General features: G+C 35.0%; 1 long non-coding RNA gene across 1 annotated transcript in view; it reads right to left on the bottom strand.

Moving 5' to 3' along the window:
- Positions 1 to 10,973: 10,973 nt before the first annotated feature.
- Positions 10,974 to 19,879, bottom strand: part of LOC125617912 — a 44,225-nt gene continuing 35,319 nt past the window's right edge. Inside the window, exon 3 of the long non-coding RNA XR_007349052.1 lies at positions 10,974 to 11,391. This is a non-coding gene — a long non-coding RNA (uncharacterized LOC125617912). The remainder of the gene's footprint in view (positions 11,392 to 19,879) is intronic.

Here is a 19,879-nt window from a genome sequence, read left to right as displayed (position 1 = left end):
CATTAGTTTACTGTGGCTGCTATAATAAATCATTACTAACCTAATGACTTAAAACAACACAAGCTTATTATCTTATGGTTCTAGAAGCTAGAAGTTCTAAGTTTTATTCCGCTACAATCAGGGACCATTCTCTCTCTGGAGGCTCTCATGGAGCATCTACTTCCTTATCCTGTTCAGCCTGTAGAGAGGCATTTCTTTGTTCATAGTCTCTCCTTTCTCTTTTTTTTCTCCCTTCGTCTTCTAAAACAGTGGTACAGCGCCTTCAAATCCCTTTCTGCTTGCATTTTTACATCGCCTTCTGTCTGCTGTGTCAACCTACTCTGCCTCTCTCTTTACAAGAACTCTTGTAATTGCATTTAGGAACCATTTGAACAATATACAGTAATCTCTCTGTTTCAAAATTTTAATTTAATCATATCTGCAATGCCTCTTTTGCCATACACGTATATGTACATATATAACATGATAACTAGGGACATCCTAGAATTAAGACTTGAATGTCTTTGGGCATCATTATTGAGCACTATTATGGCTTGGCCAAGCTGCTATGATGAAGGGAGAGAGGGACTAAAGATGGCAGTGCATGCAAGGGATAGGCTATTGAATTAACGTCATAAGAAGGAAAGTGAGAGTACAAAGAGGAGAAAATGCAGGGTAGATCCTCCAATACTGCAGAATTTTTGGCATCAATGTTTGTGTTTAAATGCAAAATAGAAGTTGGTAGAGTATGATACGCTTACAACTGAGGTAATGGAGGGATGAGTCTGTGGTAGAAGAGAGGAAAGGGTAATTGGTCATTAGAGAAGTCAAGGGGCTGGGATCATTTGGATTAGGTTGATTAGCAGGATTGATGACAAGGGTAGTGTTGAGGAGACTGACAGTGGTCCAGGAACTAAAATCATTTTAAGGAAATAATTTTAGGAGGGAGGGAGGGAGGGAGGGAGGGAGAGAGAGAGAGAGAGNGATGAGAGAGTAGAAGAGAATGATAGAAAAAAAAAGGGAGGGAGAGAGAGAGAGAGAGAGAGAGAGAGGAATTAAAGTGATAGATTCCAATTATTTTGAAGCTTAAAAACCTTAGAATCATTTTCATACATTCTCCTCATATCACAGATGAGTTCTACTAACATTGAAGTACCTCCATTGCAACTGATGTTTAAAATTTTAATACTACTACATTATCACATTAATTAAATCTTTTGTGAGCCTTAGACCAGCTCCAAAATAATTTACATTGGAAATATCAAAGTGACCACAGACAACATTTACAATGGACTGTTATCTAGACAACTGCTATTGCAGTGTGATCCACAGACCAGAAATAATGCATCACACAGGAGTTTGCTAGAAAGATAGATTATCAGGCCCCACCCAAATCTAAATTAAAAATTCCATATTAACAAGATCTCCAGGGACTGACCTGCAAGGTTGAGAAATAGTTCAGACACTAGATCTGAGGAAAATGTTAGTAAAGAGGGCACATGATATTTTTAGTCAGCTATATAGGAAAAAGGGAATGTCTCTTAGAGTTGTTTCCTCTCAAACTGTAACCAATAGATTTGATAGGATTTAAATAATTGTGGTGAACTGAAGCATATGAGTTTAATATTTGCCTGAGGTCAAGTTTCAATAATAAAACTGGAGCCCAGATACCAATTGGTTAAATATTTTTAAAGTGAAAGATTAGATAATTCTCCCACCAGTGTCTGCCTCTGTGGTCTCTCTGAAGTTCCTAACAATCTTTTAAAATGATGGACTTGCCTTGCTTCCGATTCCCTATGCAAATACATGCAACACACATCTAGGAAGTTACATGTTCTTTCTCACACAAGTCATTTATTTTACACTTTGGCAATGTGATGGTCTCCAGATGAACTTGAGCATTAGCTGTTTATTTCTTCTTGCATGGCTCCAATAGATTTATGTGTGTGTCTGTAAGCACACATTTTGGGAGGATAAGAAAGTTGAGAAAAACATTGGCATGTTACAAAGTTACAAAAATTGTTTACCAAATAAGTCATTATTGGATGTACATGGAAAATAAAATATGATATATATTTTCATATTATTATAAGGACTTCACATGTTTTCAAGAACTTTTAAAAACAGGAACAATTACACAGACATCCAAAACTTGATTACCTGTGGGCCAACCTAGTTGTTATTTTCTCTGCATCTTAAGTAAAAATATTTTATTTATGTATGGCTTTGCTTCCTAAAGTAAAAATGTGGCTTTTTAAAAAATCTACCATTCTACATTGTTCTATAAAAAGCCTAATATAAAACTATCAATTAATTTCTATAAAGTTTCAATCATAGCATTGTTATAAAACATGGGAGTATATGTTTTAATGATCTTGGTGGAGAGCTTTTAAATTACAAAAGGAAAATGAGAAATCACTCACATAAATTTACCCCTTTGCTGGGCTCTTCATCAGAATGCATTTCACAGACTGTTCTGCAAGATGACTTTCTAAGGCCAGTTACTTGTGGTTGACTTCCAGTCTATTATTAAAAATGATATGAGATGATTATCATAGAGTATATATATATCATTAAAAGGGGGAGTAGAATATCAAAATATCCCATTCCTTGAAGAAAAATAGAAAATAAGTATGTTAAAAATCATACTCATTCAACTATAATTTAACTAATCTTATTTGGGGCATTATTGCAACTGAAATAAAATGGGAAACATGAAGGATCGAATAGGATTTTTTTTCTTTAGGTTGTCATATACCCAATAATTAACCCCTTAAAACTTTTCCAGTTTATTTTGTAAGTCTATAGTTGTTCATCATCTCCAATAATGTGTCTTATAAGAATAAAAAGATTGTAAAATATTTCTCTCATAGACTGGTATTAGGGTGGCTCACATGATGAACCATTTGATTTTTTGGCAATCCTGTATCATTGTTAAATGCAGACTATACCTCGAAGTCCTATTAGGTTTCAGGCTCAGAGATACACCTGTTTCTGAGAAGATTCTTTAGAAAAACAAACATGTTTTAAAATTTAATAAAATTTAAAATTTAAAAAGACATGACTCTTTTGGTGGACAAATTGGAGGACAATATGAATAAGAATGAGGCATCTTTGGAGCCACAGTGTTTTAAATAAAGCTAAGTTTGACCTGATATAGAGCAGAGATTTCTGAAACACTTTCATTCACAAATATTGTTTCCTGAAACATTTTCAAAGCTATTGAAAATTGAATAATGAATAATTATTCATTATTGAATAATGTTGTTTAATGCTTGTAAAGTATTCATCAAAAAAAAACATTTCATACTTAAGAAACAAGTACAAATGATTGGGAAGAAATCTGTTTATATAATTTTCATAATTGGCTTAGAGCCTTTTAAAATATTTTTCCCTAAGCATTTTTAGATTTTTAAAACTAACCAGCCAATAGAAATCTATAAATTGTAGAACCTGTTCTCAATTCCACTAGTATTTAAAATGTTTGAAAACAAAATAATTTTAACGATGTATATAGAATAATTGCTGGGGCATAACTGAAGTGGATTAGTAGTGCTTTTAAATTCATATGATAACACTCTGCCATTTTGTAATGAGTTTCCTTGGGGAGTGGACTGCATAATCATGGTACCAATGACACATCAGTCTTTGTACACAGCTGAAAAACGGTTGTCCCTTATTCTAGACTTCTTTTGGGAAATCATAATTGTCTTACCTTCCATCTCCTCTCCAATTCTCTGCTCAAGGGTAGCTGTTTACAGCTCCAGATGAAAAATGTTAACTAATGATAGAGTAACCATCCAACAGGGGATTCTATGCATAGGCAGGCTCATTTAAAAAATAACAAAAATTTTTAATAATAATTTTAATCATAATAAAGAAAATATCTAATAATTTGATAGTTTATTATTAATTTGATATTTTATTATGTACATTGCTCAGGTTATTAGTATTTTGAATACCAGGAAAAAATGTAAGTATGGGCTTGTAAATCATGGAGACCTTAGAAGACAGTCTTCCTGCCTCTTGGCATCATTAGGGGAAGAAATTTTTGTGTTCCATCTCACACAGAAAGGGAACATGAGCCCCCTATCCTTTAACTTCTCTGGGATGAGATCAATAGCATTCCTGAAACTACAAGTGACAGAAGTCACCCTTGCTTCAACAAAACCTGAGAACCAGGAGCCCATATCTCTGTAGCTAGCCTATAGGCCAACCACTGTTGCAGAGGGAAATGGGATTCTGACCTTTTTCTCTGTCTCTCTCACTCGCTGTGGGAGCTGGAGCCTTCTCACAAAATTCTCAGGTACCAGCAACCACTCAGCTCAAGAAAGTTGGTTATTGTGGACTGAGAATGCATTCTTGATCCCTCTTGTTCTGAGGCACCATCTTCTTGGACTGAGCAGCTACTGGTTTCTCCAGTTCTCCAGCCTACAGATGGCCATTGTGGAACTACCTAGCTGCTAGTCATGAGAACCTGTCTAAAAAATCCCCATTTTATAATAATAATAATAATAATAATAATAATAATGATGATGATGATGTTGGTTAAATCATAGCTGGGAAGGGAGGATCACAGTGATACACATATGGACCACCAGCTCCCCACAGTCACCCTCTACTCACGGTTCCTAAAACCAAACTCCCTCATCCTCTCTCCTAAGAAGAGTACAAGCTCTAATTCCCCAATTACTAATGTGGGTTCAGATGTTTGAACCTCCTAGTCTGGGTCAATTCTGCAACATTCCCATCACTATAAAAATTATATATATATAATGATTACTGTAATAACATAATATATAATATTTATATAGTATTATAACCCTAGAATGCTTTAAGTTAATTAAATTCAGCCCTTCAGTGCAGATCACTGGAGACAATCAAGGTGAGAAATCAAGGGTTTTAACTAATTCTAATTCTTTAGAATTAGACTCCAATCCCCTGATATCTACAAAACAAACCAAAAATATTGGACAGAGGTTTCCAGGGGTATCTTTCTATGATTTCTGATTGAATATAAATAAGAGTTCCATCATACTACAAAACTTTCAGAGAAACAGCAGTTTATTTCTTAGGTTAATATGACTGATTACACTCATCCCATGATAGAAACAGGAAACTAATTCATCCAAAGCTATCCACCTCCCCTTCTCAACACTCACATATGCTAATACAAGAAAGGAAGGAAGGTATGGATCATAGTTACCCTCAAAACTTTGAGAAATCTGTGGAAATTCATAGCCATGATTTCCAGATCATAGTTTTAACCTGATTCTAAGAATTTTAAAGCACTTTTATTCAGAATTAATGTGGGAACAAAACCACTTCTAATTTTCTAAACTTGGAAAAGTTTTTTTTTTTTTTTTTATCTTCCAATTTTCTTCCAGCACGGAGAAACCTAATTTACATAAATCCTCTCACCCCCACCTTACCTTTGACAGTGGAATTCTAAACAAAGCAATCAGCCTGGCAGATGAGTCAGATTTGCTTATTGTATTGTACGCAGGCATGTTAAAGAATGGTACTAGCTCTATCTTGTTATTTATTGGTGTCAAGAGGTACAATTTAAAATCCTGCTATTTAATTTTTTTCTTTCCTATGACAGGCAGATTGCGTCCCCCCCACATACACCTCCTTGAGAGCTTACTAAAATATTTGAGCATTAAGAAACCCTAATTTCTCCTCTTGGAATTAACTAGAAACATTTATTTTCATGCTACTTTTTAGACAAAGAGAACCATTTATTTGGGGGGCTTTCAGGTTTTGGAATACAAAGAGTTTAGGTAAATTAGCTGTTAAAATTACTGTTATTATACTCATAAAAGCTACTAAAAATAATCAGTTCATAGGGCAAAAATTCATATGTATATTATTTTCTTCCTGACAGATATTTTAAAAATTTGGCCTAGAATAGAAGATAGATGTGTTTTTTAATTGTAACAGATTTATATTACCAAGAAAATGACTATTGCATCTATAAATCTTTAATAACACTGGTATTGCCATAAACATGGCTTTCCAAACACATAAAATGATGAATGCTCAAAGACAATTTGAATTATATCTGTCTTTGTCATCCAAATCAAGGAATTTAGGTAAAAACAATAACAAAAGCTAAGTTGCAAACTGCTTTCATTTTACTCCTGTACATTTTTTGTTTTGTTGGGCAAATGTGTCCCTCTCCTTAGTGCATAGTGGCTGCCTCCAGCTCTTCTCGGTTCCCATCAGAGCAGCAGCTATTTAAACATGAGAAATAAAGCTCTTCCAAATGACAAATCTTTGTTCATGTTTTCAAGCATGGAGGCAAACACTGGCAGCAAACATGAACAGCAATGAAAAAAAGTCATTTGGAATTTACTTTATTTCCCCCTATTTATAATCGGCAATATGTTGATTGGTTCAGTCCCTACAAAGACACTCACTACAAGGATATGTATCTTGGTGGTAAATGAGGCCTATCTTGCCTTTCTAAAACATCAACTATCTACCATTCCTTTAAATATACCAAAAAAAAAAAAAAAGAAAGAATGAGACAACGAAGCTTTGCTTTATACTTTATATCAATGTTCCCTAATCCACGGATTGTAGAAACTTTAATATTTTACCTGAATTCCATTTTTGGCAATTCCAGGCTTTTCCTTTCTGACAACTGAGTAAAACTATACACTTGGTACTGGATAACATTGTCAAGTTATTTTTTTAAGTTATTTTTTAAAGAAACACTCAATATGGCCTGAGGTTGTGGCTCAGTGGCAGAGTGCTTGCCTAGCATGTGTGAGTCACTGGGTTCGATTCTCAGCACCACATATCAACAAAAAAAATAAAGGTCCATTGACAACTAAAAAAATATTAAAAGAAAAATACTCGATAGCTTAATTTAAATGTGTTTCCTTTGAATTATTAAATGCTGCCTTACATTTGAACAACACTTTATATCTTATACAACTTATTTCATCTACAATCTGATCTGTCTCCAGTAACAGCCTCCCAAGTAAGGCAGAAGAGATGTTGTCCCAAGTCAAATAAAGAACCTGTGCACTTGAGAAGCTCAATAACTTTCCTCAAGAAAGTAACCAAAAAATGCAAGACTAGTGTTGACTCTTGTGTTTCCCGATCTAGCGCTGTCCACTGGAGAAAATCATCTTTCTTCTGGAGTCTCATTTGGTATTTATTTCCTTTGAGCCTTCCAAAATTTCTTATACTCAGATAGAAAACCTGGAGCAAAATATGGTGGTTTTATATAAAGGGACTTATGTGGAAGAATGTATATATTGCTAAATAATGGCTTTATATTTTAGAGCACAATGATGATACTGATGGTGGTTGAAATTCATAATGCCTATAGTTATTTTTAACTCATTTGTATAATATTATTTTTTTTAGTGATCAATAATCCTCAATTTTATTTGTTTTTTTTTCCCCCTTAACAATAAATTGTTGGAGTGGATATGAATGGCAGCTTCAGGAGAATGAAGGAGCACTGAGAAGACTAGTTTGGGGTCAGTTTTATTGTGTGTGATCAGAAAACATGTATGTGACCAGTGGTACTTTTCCTAAGGTATGTGTTTTCACTTACTTCTCTTGCTTTATCCTACAAAGAGAAGGGATCCTTTAATGAAATGGAGATCCGTCCTGCACCTTTGCAGCTGCTTTTCCATTTGGTGTGCAGTCAACTGTGTATTTAATACAAATATTGCTTCAGGATTTCCAGAGAAGATAAGAAGGCTGCTGGTGTTAGAATGCAGTGCAGAGGGAATCTGCACACAGGTAGCCCAGTGAAATTCAGCTTGGTGAATAATTACCATGATGATCATAATTAATAATTATCTTGTGCCAGTGGAGAATTGTACTAATTGGTAATCTCTTCTCTTAAAAGTCCTAATATTTTATTTCTGCTTATTGCTAACTATCAAGTGGAATGCTAATGGAAATGTGGATGACTGGTATTGTAATAATTATAACTGTAATCACATTCAGCAGCTAACCTCTAATTAAAATAAATCAGATGATGTAGCGAATTGGCTACATAGAGTTGTGTTTCCAATAATATATCTTATTGGGAAAAATTATTTTCTCCCACAGAAAGCCTTTGAAGATCAGATTAAAAATTATGTGGATGTATTGTATGTCTAAGGAGATGTTTTCTGTAGTAATAAGTAGGTTAATTGCATATTCATCAGGTGATGGAGTTTTGGGATAAACAGAAGTTAGCATATAATAAGTACCACTATTTCTAATGGAATTATAATATTGTTACCTTGCAATTATATGCAGGTCACTCTTGAATGTTCAGCCAGTAATGAATATATGTATGCAAACTTGAAATTTTTTGATTGAATTCCTTTTTTTAATATTTATTTTTTAGTTTTAATTGGACACAATACCTTTATTTTATTAATTTATTTTTATGCAATGCTGAGGATGGAACCCAGGGCCTTTCACATACTAGGCAAGCACTCTACTGCTGAGCCACAACCCCAGCCCTTTGACTGAATTCTTAAAATCAATCAGATAAATCTACTCATATAATTTTTAAAACATTGAATTGTATTTTTAGGGAGTGATCATGGTTTTTGTGTTTATGAGCATTTTCCAAAATGAGAGCTACAATTAATAAGTGTATATGTTATATAAATATGATTGCATGTGAGTATATGTCTATATGTATATACACATACACATAGATATATATAGATGGATACTTATCCCAAATATAAATCCAAGCTATTTTGAACTGATCACTGCTTATCACTCATGATCAAGTAATCAAATAATAAGAAAACCAGCAATAAATGCATATGATGCATATGTTTACATCTATGTGTGGATAGAAATGAAGAAATGATGACAGGACAATTTCCTGAAATGACAAATCTGAATGATAATTTAATTTGATATTTTAGAAACATTTTGTTCTGCTCTATGATCTTTTATCACCCTACTACACAGTACATTTTCATTCAGTCAGAAAACTTTTTCTGTAAAGGACTAGATAATAAATATTTAATCTTGTGGACACTATGGTATCTATTGCAAAAATATAAATCTACTGTTGTGCAGAAGGCATCCATAGCAATATGTAAAGGAATGCGTGGCTGTGTTCTAATAAATAAATCTTTATTTGTATAAACAGATGTTGAGCTGGATTTTGTGCATAGATCATAGTTTCCCAATCTCTGATATATTAAAAAATATTGCCAGGTGCAGTGGTGCACCCTTGTAATTGTAGCCACTTGGGAAGCTGAGGCAGGAGGATGGCAAGTTCAAGGCCAGCCTCAGCAATTTAGCAGGGCCCTTAGCAATTTGGTGAGACCCTGTCTCAAAATAAAATAAATAAATAAATTTTAAAAGGCTGGGGATGTGGCTTAATGGTTAAGCACCCCTGGATTCAATTCCTGGCACCCAAACAACAGCAACAAAAAATTGTCATCAAGTGCTATCCTAAGTGCAAGAGGCAGATAGATTAATAAGTCATAAGAGTTCTTTCTTTCACTCTTATAAGTGCCTACTGCATTTATGTTAGTAAGCTAGCAGGATCCAACAGGGAATGAGATATATTTTCCTTGACTTGAAGAGGTTTAGAATTTGAAAAGTACTTACATCAATGACAATTATTATGGGTTAAATAGCATATGGATCATGAAAGTATCTACAAAGTGTTAAGAGGGTTTAAGTAAAGAAAATATAGACTGTTATCTTGTAAGATTTCATCAAGATAGTACCATACAAAGATTTTCAACATTAGTTATATCAAAGTCAAGGAACTGTGAAAGAATAAGACCTGGTTGAGACCTAGTGAGTGTCCAGGGAGGATGCTAATTATAGAAGTAAAAATTAATGATGATGAGCCTGTAAAGTTGGTTGGGACTGGATTGTGGAGGCCCTCGGTTTCCATATTAAAGACTAGTCTTTACTTATGGAAACTGGTGGGAGAAAAGGAAGCATTACAGAACATTTGTAATGGCATGATGACGTCTAAGGAAAAGAAAAGAGGAATTAGTGTGGGAACAGCATAGAAAATAGATTGAGGAGGGAAAGTTTTGTGGGCCTATAGGTTAAGAATACAATTCAGTGTGTAATATAACAGCCTTTTAAGATATAATGAGGGCCTGAGCTAGCTTGCTGTCCAGGATAAAGGAGAAAGAGATGGCTTCTAGGGTCTTTCTCCAGAAGGGGGTTAGAAAGTCTTGGCCTAAAGTAATTCATCTTGCTGAGCCAGCTCACATTCCAGATTAATGTATGTAAATTATTTAAAATTTATGAAAGTAATTGCCTTTGGAATGAGAAGGGAATGAGACTGATGAGGACTTCAGCTTCATCTGTAATATTTTATAACTTCTTATTCTAAAAAGATGTGAAGGAAATGTTAAAAATTAGCAGGTCTGTGTGGGATTATTCTTTGATCACAGTCATATTTCTTGGAGGCAAGAAATACATTTTCAATCATTTTAAAAATAGTTATGTTTTAAGGGTGTACAGGTTTATTTCAAGCCAACTTTATCTCACGTGTTCTCTAACTTTGCATTTACTCAATTTATGTCATTATATTCACACATTTTATTATTGATTACATTTTAACTTTTTCCTATTAAATTTTGTTTTTAAATTAAAGGTTCTGTATAATAGGGAATATTTATGGTCATTTTTTTTACCAGAAAAAAAATTGCCTAAAAATTTGCAATTTAGTTCAATAATATGGACAATGCTTTGTAATCTATGGAAGTGGAGTTTTGCCAATAAAATCAAGGTATATTTTTTGCTCAACTGAAAAACATATACCAAAGCTGAAAGAGAAAATTAACAAACTGAATATGCTAAAAGCATGAGCCAAATAAAAGCACCAAAGCACAAACATCCGTAAAAAAAATCTATATGAGTATTACACACACATGTGTGTGTTTCTGAAATAATGCATATGTATATAATATATATATATTCAGAATATATATTTTATATATGTATATTTATATTCAGAACACTGTTGGACTTTTTTGTACACATTTTATTATTAACAATTATTTTTAAATTTTAACCTCACACGATTAGTTGTTCCCCACAATCTTTTCAATGTTTATTGTATTTAACTCCAGTTCTGTATATGCCTTTTGTTCTTTCCTCTCCATTTAGGAAGACAGTCTTTTGAACTTTGCACAGATCTTTACTAAAACATTCTCTTATCCATGATCAACTAGGTCTGCTTTATATCAGTTTGAACTTTCTGGAGTCCAAATTCAATATAGGAACACAGGCAAGTGCACCCACAGAAAATGAAGAAATGCCCTCTTGTTCATAGAGTTGAAGAGAAGTGTGCTCCCCAAAGCCCAGAAGATTGTCCGAATGATGAACACAGACCAAATGGCCCATGTGAATGTCGGTCAAAAGGCAAAGAAGCTCTTCACCAAATGATGGAACCTGGGAAAATAAAGCAGACCTTTGAGGATTGACTCCAGCACATCTGTTCCCCACTTTGCCTGATATCTCATGGAGGCTGCTCTTTGTTTTTCCCTTGGAGATCACGCAGGAATCAACTGCCAAGCATGCCTTACACCTCCATGCCATCTAATTATAGCCTGTAACACTCTGGAGTGCTGACAGTGCTGAGCTATTGACTCTTGACACTCTCTAAAGCTCTTAATTATCTTTTCACATAAGCCCCTTTCAGACCTGTCAACTTCTTTGTATTGTTTATGAAGAAAAAAAAAGGTAGCATACTAAGATTTCAGGACTATGTACTTAGAGCAAACTTGCAGTTACACTTGTGAGTGCTCTTGACTATCTGTACACTCACATACAGAGGAGCTGCCTAATAAGAATTCTGATGGTAACTTGTAAAGGGGACAAATCAACTTAATCAGGCAAAATCAAATTAACCCAAACTTTAATCAGTCTGTCTTTAAAGTCATTTTAATCTTTTCTTCAAGTGCATATGCATATATATAAATTGTGCATATAGAGATGTGCACACATGTGACTAAACTTATAAACAAGGATTAAAAAGGTTTGTAAAAATTTGTTCAAGATAAGCTTTTAACTCATCATGAGATTAGGTTTAAAGGATATCTTTGTTTTACCTTATTTTAAAAATTGTTTTATGTAAACGTATATTTAAGCACTTTAAAACTGCTTACATAAATTTATCATTTTAGACATTCACATAACCCTGAAATAGAAAAGTAGCATTATTGCTAACTGTGACAATTTCAGATAAAGAAGGTGTAGCTCAGAGATTTGAAGTGATTTGCCCAAAGTCCTATAAATATTGGAATAATGAAACTACATTTCAGTTTAGAAGGGTTTAGGTTTTTAAGTTAGCATGAATGGAAAAAATCGTAAATAATTAAAATTACCACTGCAAATTTCTTTGATATCATCTATTACATAAAACTTAATCCACATATATACTGTGTCCTACCTAGTCCAACACATTCAGTTGCTGGTATTGTCTTGGATGTTGGTGCTGCTGCGAGTCATCTCTCCCAGGACTAGAATCAACCACTGTTTTCTTGGCAGATAAATAGGTGGTGTATTTGGTTGGCAGTTAGACACCACGTTGTATCTGCAAACCCCAAATCACTCTCCTGATGCTGAGATGCTCACACCATTAAAGGTAACAGGAAGTGTGGCCAGCAGAAGGAGGAGGAGATTCACTTTCCCTCTGGGGAATACTGTCTCCATCCACAGTCATTTAAATTATTACATTCTCTTTTTCTCATTTTTTACCTTTGCTGATGTAAATTGTTGAAGTCAAATAAATTAAATGGGAACCTCATGCCCTTTTACAGTACCAGGCCTTTGACTCTACTTTTAGTCCTTTCCTCATAAGTTCTTTCATTCATTTCTACCTTGTTGATATTGGGTAGCAAATGAGTCTGATGCTAAAAGAACAAAACAGATTTCTCCACATTCCTTATTGAACAGTAAAACAGTGAAACTTATCAAATGTTTCAGTCCTACCAGTAAAAGTGAGAACAGAACAGCAAAAAGAGATCAGGGACCATGAAATGGGAAAGAAATACTAACTTGAAACTCAAGCATTATGCTTTATGAATGTAAGGAGAACAATTTTAATTCAAAGGGGTTTTCCTCTCAGTGGAGTTTAACTCCATTTACAGAGACAATGTGAATGAAGCAAGGAGCTTTAGCCAGATAACAATGCTATGATGTATCTAAAAATAAAGTCCACATCTTTATATGGCCATGCTGGGGCCCTTTGCACTAAGAAATCACTCTGCAAAGTAAAGAGTGCCAAGCCAGACCTAGGTCTGAGCAAAGCTCAAAATCTCACTATGTGCTATTAAGCAAATTATCTAAATCCCTGAGCATCCATTTACTAATCTGTAAATTTAAAAGAATGGTTGCATAGCTCACAAGGTTGCTACAAAAATCGAATGTGGAAATAGGTACACAGAATATGTAATACATGATTTGACAATTTCAACCCTCGTCTGCTTTCACTGAAATCTTACTGAAATGAAAAGGACACATAAATCCACAATAAAGTGTCCAACTACCAAATGCATCAATTCTAATCATACAATTTCCTTTAATATTGACTGAGAATAAAGTTAAGTCTGTCAACATAATAATGACCACAGTCACTCATATTGTATTACAATGGGATTGAAATGACAGGAATTTTAACAATCAATGTAAAATGATAAGGTTGTTTGTGTTGCTTACACATGAAGTTTATCTTTTATGGAAAAGGGGGCCATCATATTTCAACAGTACCAACCTGAGTTATCAATTCTCTTGCTTAAAAATTATCTATAGAATCAATTTTTAGACATTCTTGTATTTCTGTTTTAAGAAACACTGTGTCTTAGAGTGAAAAGACGTAAAGGTTTAAAATATTTAAAGCTTAATATAAAAGAAAGTGGTTGACAATTCTTCTCTGTAAAAGCAAAAATGGGCCCATAGAATAGACATGTGTACGTGCAGTGATCCAGTGACTATCTACTCCCATATATTTCTTAGTTGAAATTTTGTAATCCTCCTCTCAATAGAGATAATGCAGAGTAGACTTCAAAGAGGAAAGCCCTACTGTAGCTCTACCTAGAAAAATTCACTATTAGGTGCAGTTTTATATTGGGGTTCGAAAAGAAGAGGAGGCCTCCAGGCAGAATGTAGCAGCAGGGAGGTATAGTAGAAAGACAGTGAAACTCAAAGGAAAAAAGGATTGAGCAGAGAAGAGAAATCTCAGCTTTAAGTTTATGTCTGCCACTCAGACGTGAGCTCCCATCCAATCTCATTGGATACGAAATGGGGCACTTAGGCACTTTCTACCAAGCCACATCATCTCCAACAGTCCCACTTGTAACAAGTGGCTTTTGTACATTAGGTAACTTGGCTTTATGGGAGTTGGATGTAGGAAGATATATGACAATATAAACAATATTCAGAATAAGTGGAAAGACCCAATGTATATGAATCATTATCCATATAGGTAAACGGCTGATAGTTAGTCTTCATTTCACAAATAAGATGTGCTAAAAATAGTTCTGTAAGTTGATTATTCAGAACTTAGTATATTTTTTCTTATGTAACAAGATCACCAATAATGTTACTTTTTTGGAGACTAGTCTCCACATACCTATTTTACACACACTCTAGCATATTTTGCAATGCTCTTAGTATAGGTAACAGTATAAGAAAATAGGAAATTATGAGGGCTTTGATTTAATTCAAGTTTTCTTGGTTAGAACTTCATAAGATAAATCAAAATTTGTTAAATTGTGAATATTAAACTTGTGCAACTCAGTATATGTTAATTAATGTTCAGTAAAGCTGTTTTTAAGAAGTTCAAGAAGACATAAGGAAATCCTTCCTTCTCCTGTCTCAGAAATGACATAAAAGGAGAAAAGAAGATAGCAAATTTCAGTTTCTCTTATCAGTGCTAAAGCTCAACTAAACGAAAGTTATAGAGGTCTTTGTGAGCTGACCTCACATCAAAATAGAATTTAAATTGTCATCTTTATCTTAAAACTTGGTCTAATCTACCATCAACATATTTGGAAATGAATCGGTCTTATTCAGAATTCAAAAATTGACTGCACCTGTTTATCAGTAATTATCTTCTTTAATTTGTTTACTAATCTATGTTCATTGTAGGAACAATCAGAAAACAGGGACAGGCAGAAAAAATAATTACATTTAATACAGCCTGCGAAAATCCTCTTACAATCAACTTTTGATTTTAATTCTAATTGTATAATATGAATACAAACAAATCAAAGTGGTATGAGAGCCAAAAATATTCTATATTTGATTTTGGAAATTTCCTTGTATTCAAATTTTGAATATAGGACAATTATGCACATACCAAATTACTATTATCTTCTTGCCTTGAAAAAGTAATTATTTCATGATAACAAAATTTTTTTGAGCTTCTCATGAACTAGAATAAGTACCAGTTTTGTGCCTCTATTATCAATTTACATAAGAGACTACATCAGCTGTTGGCCAACTGCATTGCTCTAGGCCTGAGTTGAAGCAGAAGAGTGTGGAAGGGCATGGAAGAGGAAAGCTGCTTGGCACATGCCGGGAAAGAGAGAAAAAGACACAGAGAAAGGAAAAGACAGATATAATCCCCAAGGACATGACACCCCACCCCCATGCTCTACTTCCTCCAGCCACGTCCAACCTGCCTACTGTTGCCACCCAATAGTCCTTTCAAATTATTAATCTATCAAATGGATTAATCCACTGATGAGGTTATGGCTCCAGTAATCTAATCATTTTACCTCTGAACATTTCGGCATTGCCTAACACATGAACTTTTCTGGGGATACCTTATATCCAACTCATCCCAGTTGCTCTCTTCTACTTGGCTATTCCCAACCTTCTCCACCATCTCTGACATATGCTCAGCTCCCTCATATATCTTCTGCCTTCACTTCCTTACAAGCTACTATATTCCCAACCAGAAACTCTGGATTGGTCTACAGTAAATGAATGGGCAGGACACTGGGGTCAAACATAAGAGATTCCAGATTTGGACTCTACCACTTTCTATCTATCAAACCTTAGTGAGCAACTTCTCTTTTTGTTGCTGTTTCCTCAACTATAAAATTGAGTCAAAGACACCAACTGCTCAGGGTTGTTGTATGAATTAGACATAATAAATATAAAGTGTGTGGTGCTATACCTGGACACAGTAGGTGTTAAATAGTTAAGATTGTCATCTTTTACAATGCCCACAAGTTATTTTACCCATTTGATTCAAATTCAGACTTTGGTATTTCTCTTGCCCTCAAATCAACATTGCCCCTTGTATTCTTTTTATTATTATTAATTCAAAACATTTTATTTTTACTGATTCTTTTTAGTTATATATAACACTGTGACATAATCATAAAAGCATGAAATAGAAGGAACTTATCTCAACATTGTAAAGATTATATATGATAAACCCAAGGCCAACAGCATTTCAAATGGAGAAAAACTGAAAATATTTCCTCCAAAAATAGAAACAGCAAGGATACCCCCTTTCACCACTCCTATTCAACATAGGCTTTGAAACTCTAACCAGAGTAATCAGGCAAGAGAACGAAGTTAAAGTAATACAAATAGGAAAAGAAGAGCTCAAATGATCTCTGTTTGCTAGTGATATGATCCCATATTTAGAAGATCCAAAAACTCCACCAGAAGACTTCTAAAACTGATCCATGTATTCATCAAAGTGGCAGGATACAAGATAAATACTCATAAGTCAATCAGCTTCCCATATGCCCTTTGCACTCTTGATGAAAATTTTTATAGCCACTTTTCATGAACAAAATCAGACCAACCTTGTTTGCCATAGGCAAATATAGTAGAGACCACCTATATTTAGTTTCAGGATCTATTTGTAATTTGAATAGAAAAACCAGTAGATTGGGAATTTTCTGCCTCACTCTTGAGTGGAAGAGACCATATTTCTGATTCCTACATACATTTTCAAGTTTCCAATACTGTCATAAAAATCATTTCATTCTAGACTCTTAATTCCAAGTTCTGACTCTCAAATCATATTGAATTTGCCTCATCCTGATTCTAAAGCTATTTCATTTCACTTAACTGAGTTTTCTGAGTTAAAATGACAAGTTTTTGAACCATTTTTCTCATGTCTGAGGTCAGAAAAAAATGTAAGCAACCAAATTCTTTCTGCCAAGATCCAGTAGAATGACCACAGCTGGATTTGTTTCATGATTCTAGACTCAAAATAGGGAATCTCAGTCTGTCAGTAAGTTGGCACTTTCCTTAAAAACTTCTGCTGGCAAAGGATTAAATATTCATTTGTTCTGTTCTACAAGCACTCTTCTTTTAAGCCCAACAGACTTTCTCTCCCTGAGTTGCACTGACTTCTCAGCTGATGTTGGGGTAATCCATCCCGTTGGAACACCCAGCCTGCTTCTCAGTGTGAGTGCATCAGGGACACACCAATACTGTCACCATAATAATTTACAGCTGAGGTTGCTGCATTCCCAACCCTTTTAGTGTGACTATGTATACTAGATTAAATATGCCCAGAAACAAGGAAAATATGTTCAATTATTTTATTGCATTATTCTATGGTGTACATCATGTCTCCCCAGGCATTAAAAATAACCAAAAAAAAAAAAAACCACAAATAAGATAAATCTTATGATCATCAAAATGAGAGCAAAATCCAAAACATGCCTTTGGTTTGTGGTTGAACATGTTTGAGTGGAAGATTATTGTCTTTTTCATCTTGAGTCTGTTTCTTTTATATTATATTTAAATTAATTACACATGGAATACTTCTACAATGAGATATGGTGATGACTTCCTAAGAACAAAGCTCAGTGGAAATCCCTGGATTTAGTTGGGAAGACAGTTGATGTGAAATTACTCCACCTATTATTTAGTTATAACTCAGAAATCTAACAACAGTAAAACATTGCATGTGGCAATTCTCACTGTCAATCTTGTTTTCTCTTGTTCAAGAAAGAAGAATGAAAGGAAATAAACAAAAATCATTACTATAATGATGTAAAGGTCAAATAAACAGTTTTTTTATAAGATTCAGGGAACTGGGATTGTCAGTCACAGTTTCTTTTATCATATATATTATTATTAAGCATTTATTAAGCACCTTTAGCTTATGATATGCACTTACCATATAAGAAAGATATGAATAGTTTCCACTTCTAAGCAGAATGAAAATGCCTATTTTATACTATGTAAAGAGATTTTCTAAAAGTATTGCATCCCACTTTGAAATTTTGACTTGAATCATACATGAGGTGAACAGTTCATTTTGGAGACTGATGCTACCTTATGCTCTACCAAATATGCCCGTATCAGAAAAGATATTCAGAGAAGCAGTCTGTACACTTAATCAGTAGGACTTTGTCTAAATATTTTACTGACATATTTCCTTAATTACCATAAATAGCAAAGAGAATAACTGGAATTTTTGGAAGCTTTAAGTAGAGTATAGGCATTAAATAACTAATGCACAGAGGAATTAATTAATGAATGAAAATATATGGATTCTTACTGCTGGGTAGGTGAGTTTGAGCTAATGTGAAAATGTGGTGATAGATGGAAGCAGATGTGAGAAAATTTGCTGACGGGGAAGGAACCCACTGTGATCGGCATCATCGACATACACTCCCACAAATCTAAATAAATTTCCTACCACAAATATATCCATTATTTGGCCCTATATTTCTCTTTAGAATGGCAACCAGGAAAAATAATTCTTTGTGAAGGCAAGTGTTGACATGCTCATCCATGAAGAAGTGGAAACCTAAAGAAGTAAGATTTAGTGAGTATCACCATCAGAAATATTCATGAGATCACATCAGGACACCATTCCATACCCACTAGGATGGTTATTTTAAAGCAAAAACAGAAAATAACAAATACTGGTAAAGATGTAAAGAAATTGGAACATTTGTACATTGTTGATGGAAATATGGAAATATATAATGATGCAGCCACTGTGGAAAAAAGACATAATGAATCCTCAAAAAAAAAAAAATACAATAACCATACAATCCAAGAGTCTCACTTTAAGGTATATATTCAAAGGAATTGAAAGCAAGGACTTCAACTAATATTTGTATACTCGTGTTTAATGGGTACAAATACTTATTTGGGCAAGCTTTAAAAGTTCTGCAAATGGATGGTAGTGACAATTGCATATAAGGTGAACGTACTTAAAGCCACAGAAATGTGTACTTTAAAATGACTAAATAAGGTTTTCGACTGACCGCAGCGCATTCAGCCATAGAACAGGTAATTTCAGGCTGCAATTCGCCAGCGGCTTGCAGACAGATTGCTAGGGTTCAGTGCCTGGGTGCTTCTTAGAACCTGATCTTATCGGAGCAAACACCGAGCGCGGGGCGGCCGAGTTCCGGCTCCCGGAACCGTCCCGGAACCGCCCTGGCCCAGGGCTGCGGAGCCTGCGGAGGCTGCTTCTTGGACCCTGCTCCTATCAGCATACACCAAGCACTAAGCGGCCGAATTCCAGCTCCCGGAACTGAGCCTGCGGGGACTGCTTCTTGGAGCTTACACTTATAGGAGCTTACACCGAGCACGGAGCGGCCGAGTTCCGGCTCCCGGAACTTCCCTGGACCGGGGCTAGGAGCCCGCGGAAACTGCTTCTCGGTCCGGGTCCTGCTGAGGGCCGGTCAGGACTCACCCGTTGCTTTGGTTGCCTGGCAAGAGGAACAAAATGCTGCCATTCGCATAGGATACCAACATGGCAGAGATCTGATGTCATCAGAAAGCGGCGGAGGAGAGAACTTCATCAATACCAGCGGCGACAGAAACAGTTGGTCTCCTGGTAGAGGGGGTGAGGCACAGACACCCGAGTCTCCTCAATTTGTCATCGAGCCAGAGGGGAGGAGCCGGGCTGCCGCCAGCGCCCGGAGCAGGCCCAGCGGCT

This window comes from Marmota marmota, unplaced genomic scaffold, assembly GCF_001458135.2.
Source record: "Marmota marmota marmota unplaced genomic scaffold, marMar, whole genome shotgun sequence".
NCBI classification, from domain to species: domain Eukaryota; kingdom Metazoa; phylum Chordata; class Mammalia; order Rodentia; family Sciuridae; genus Marmota; species Marmota marmota.
The sequence above is the reverse complement of the archived record's forward strand: the minus strand, read 5'-3'. Positions and strand labels throughout refer to the sequence as shown.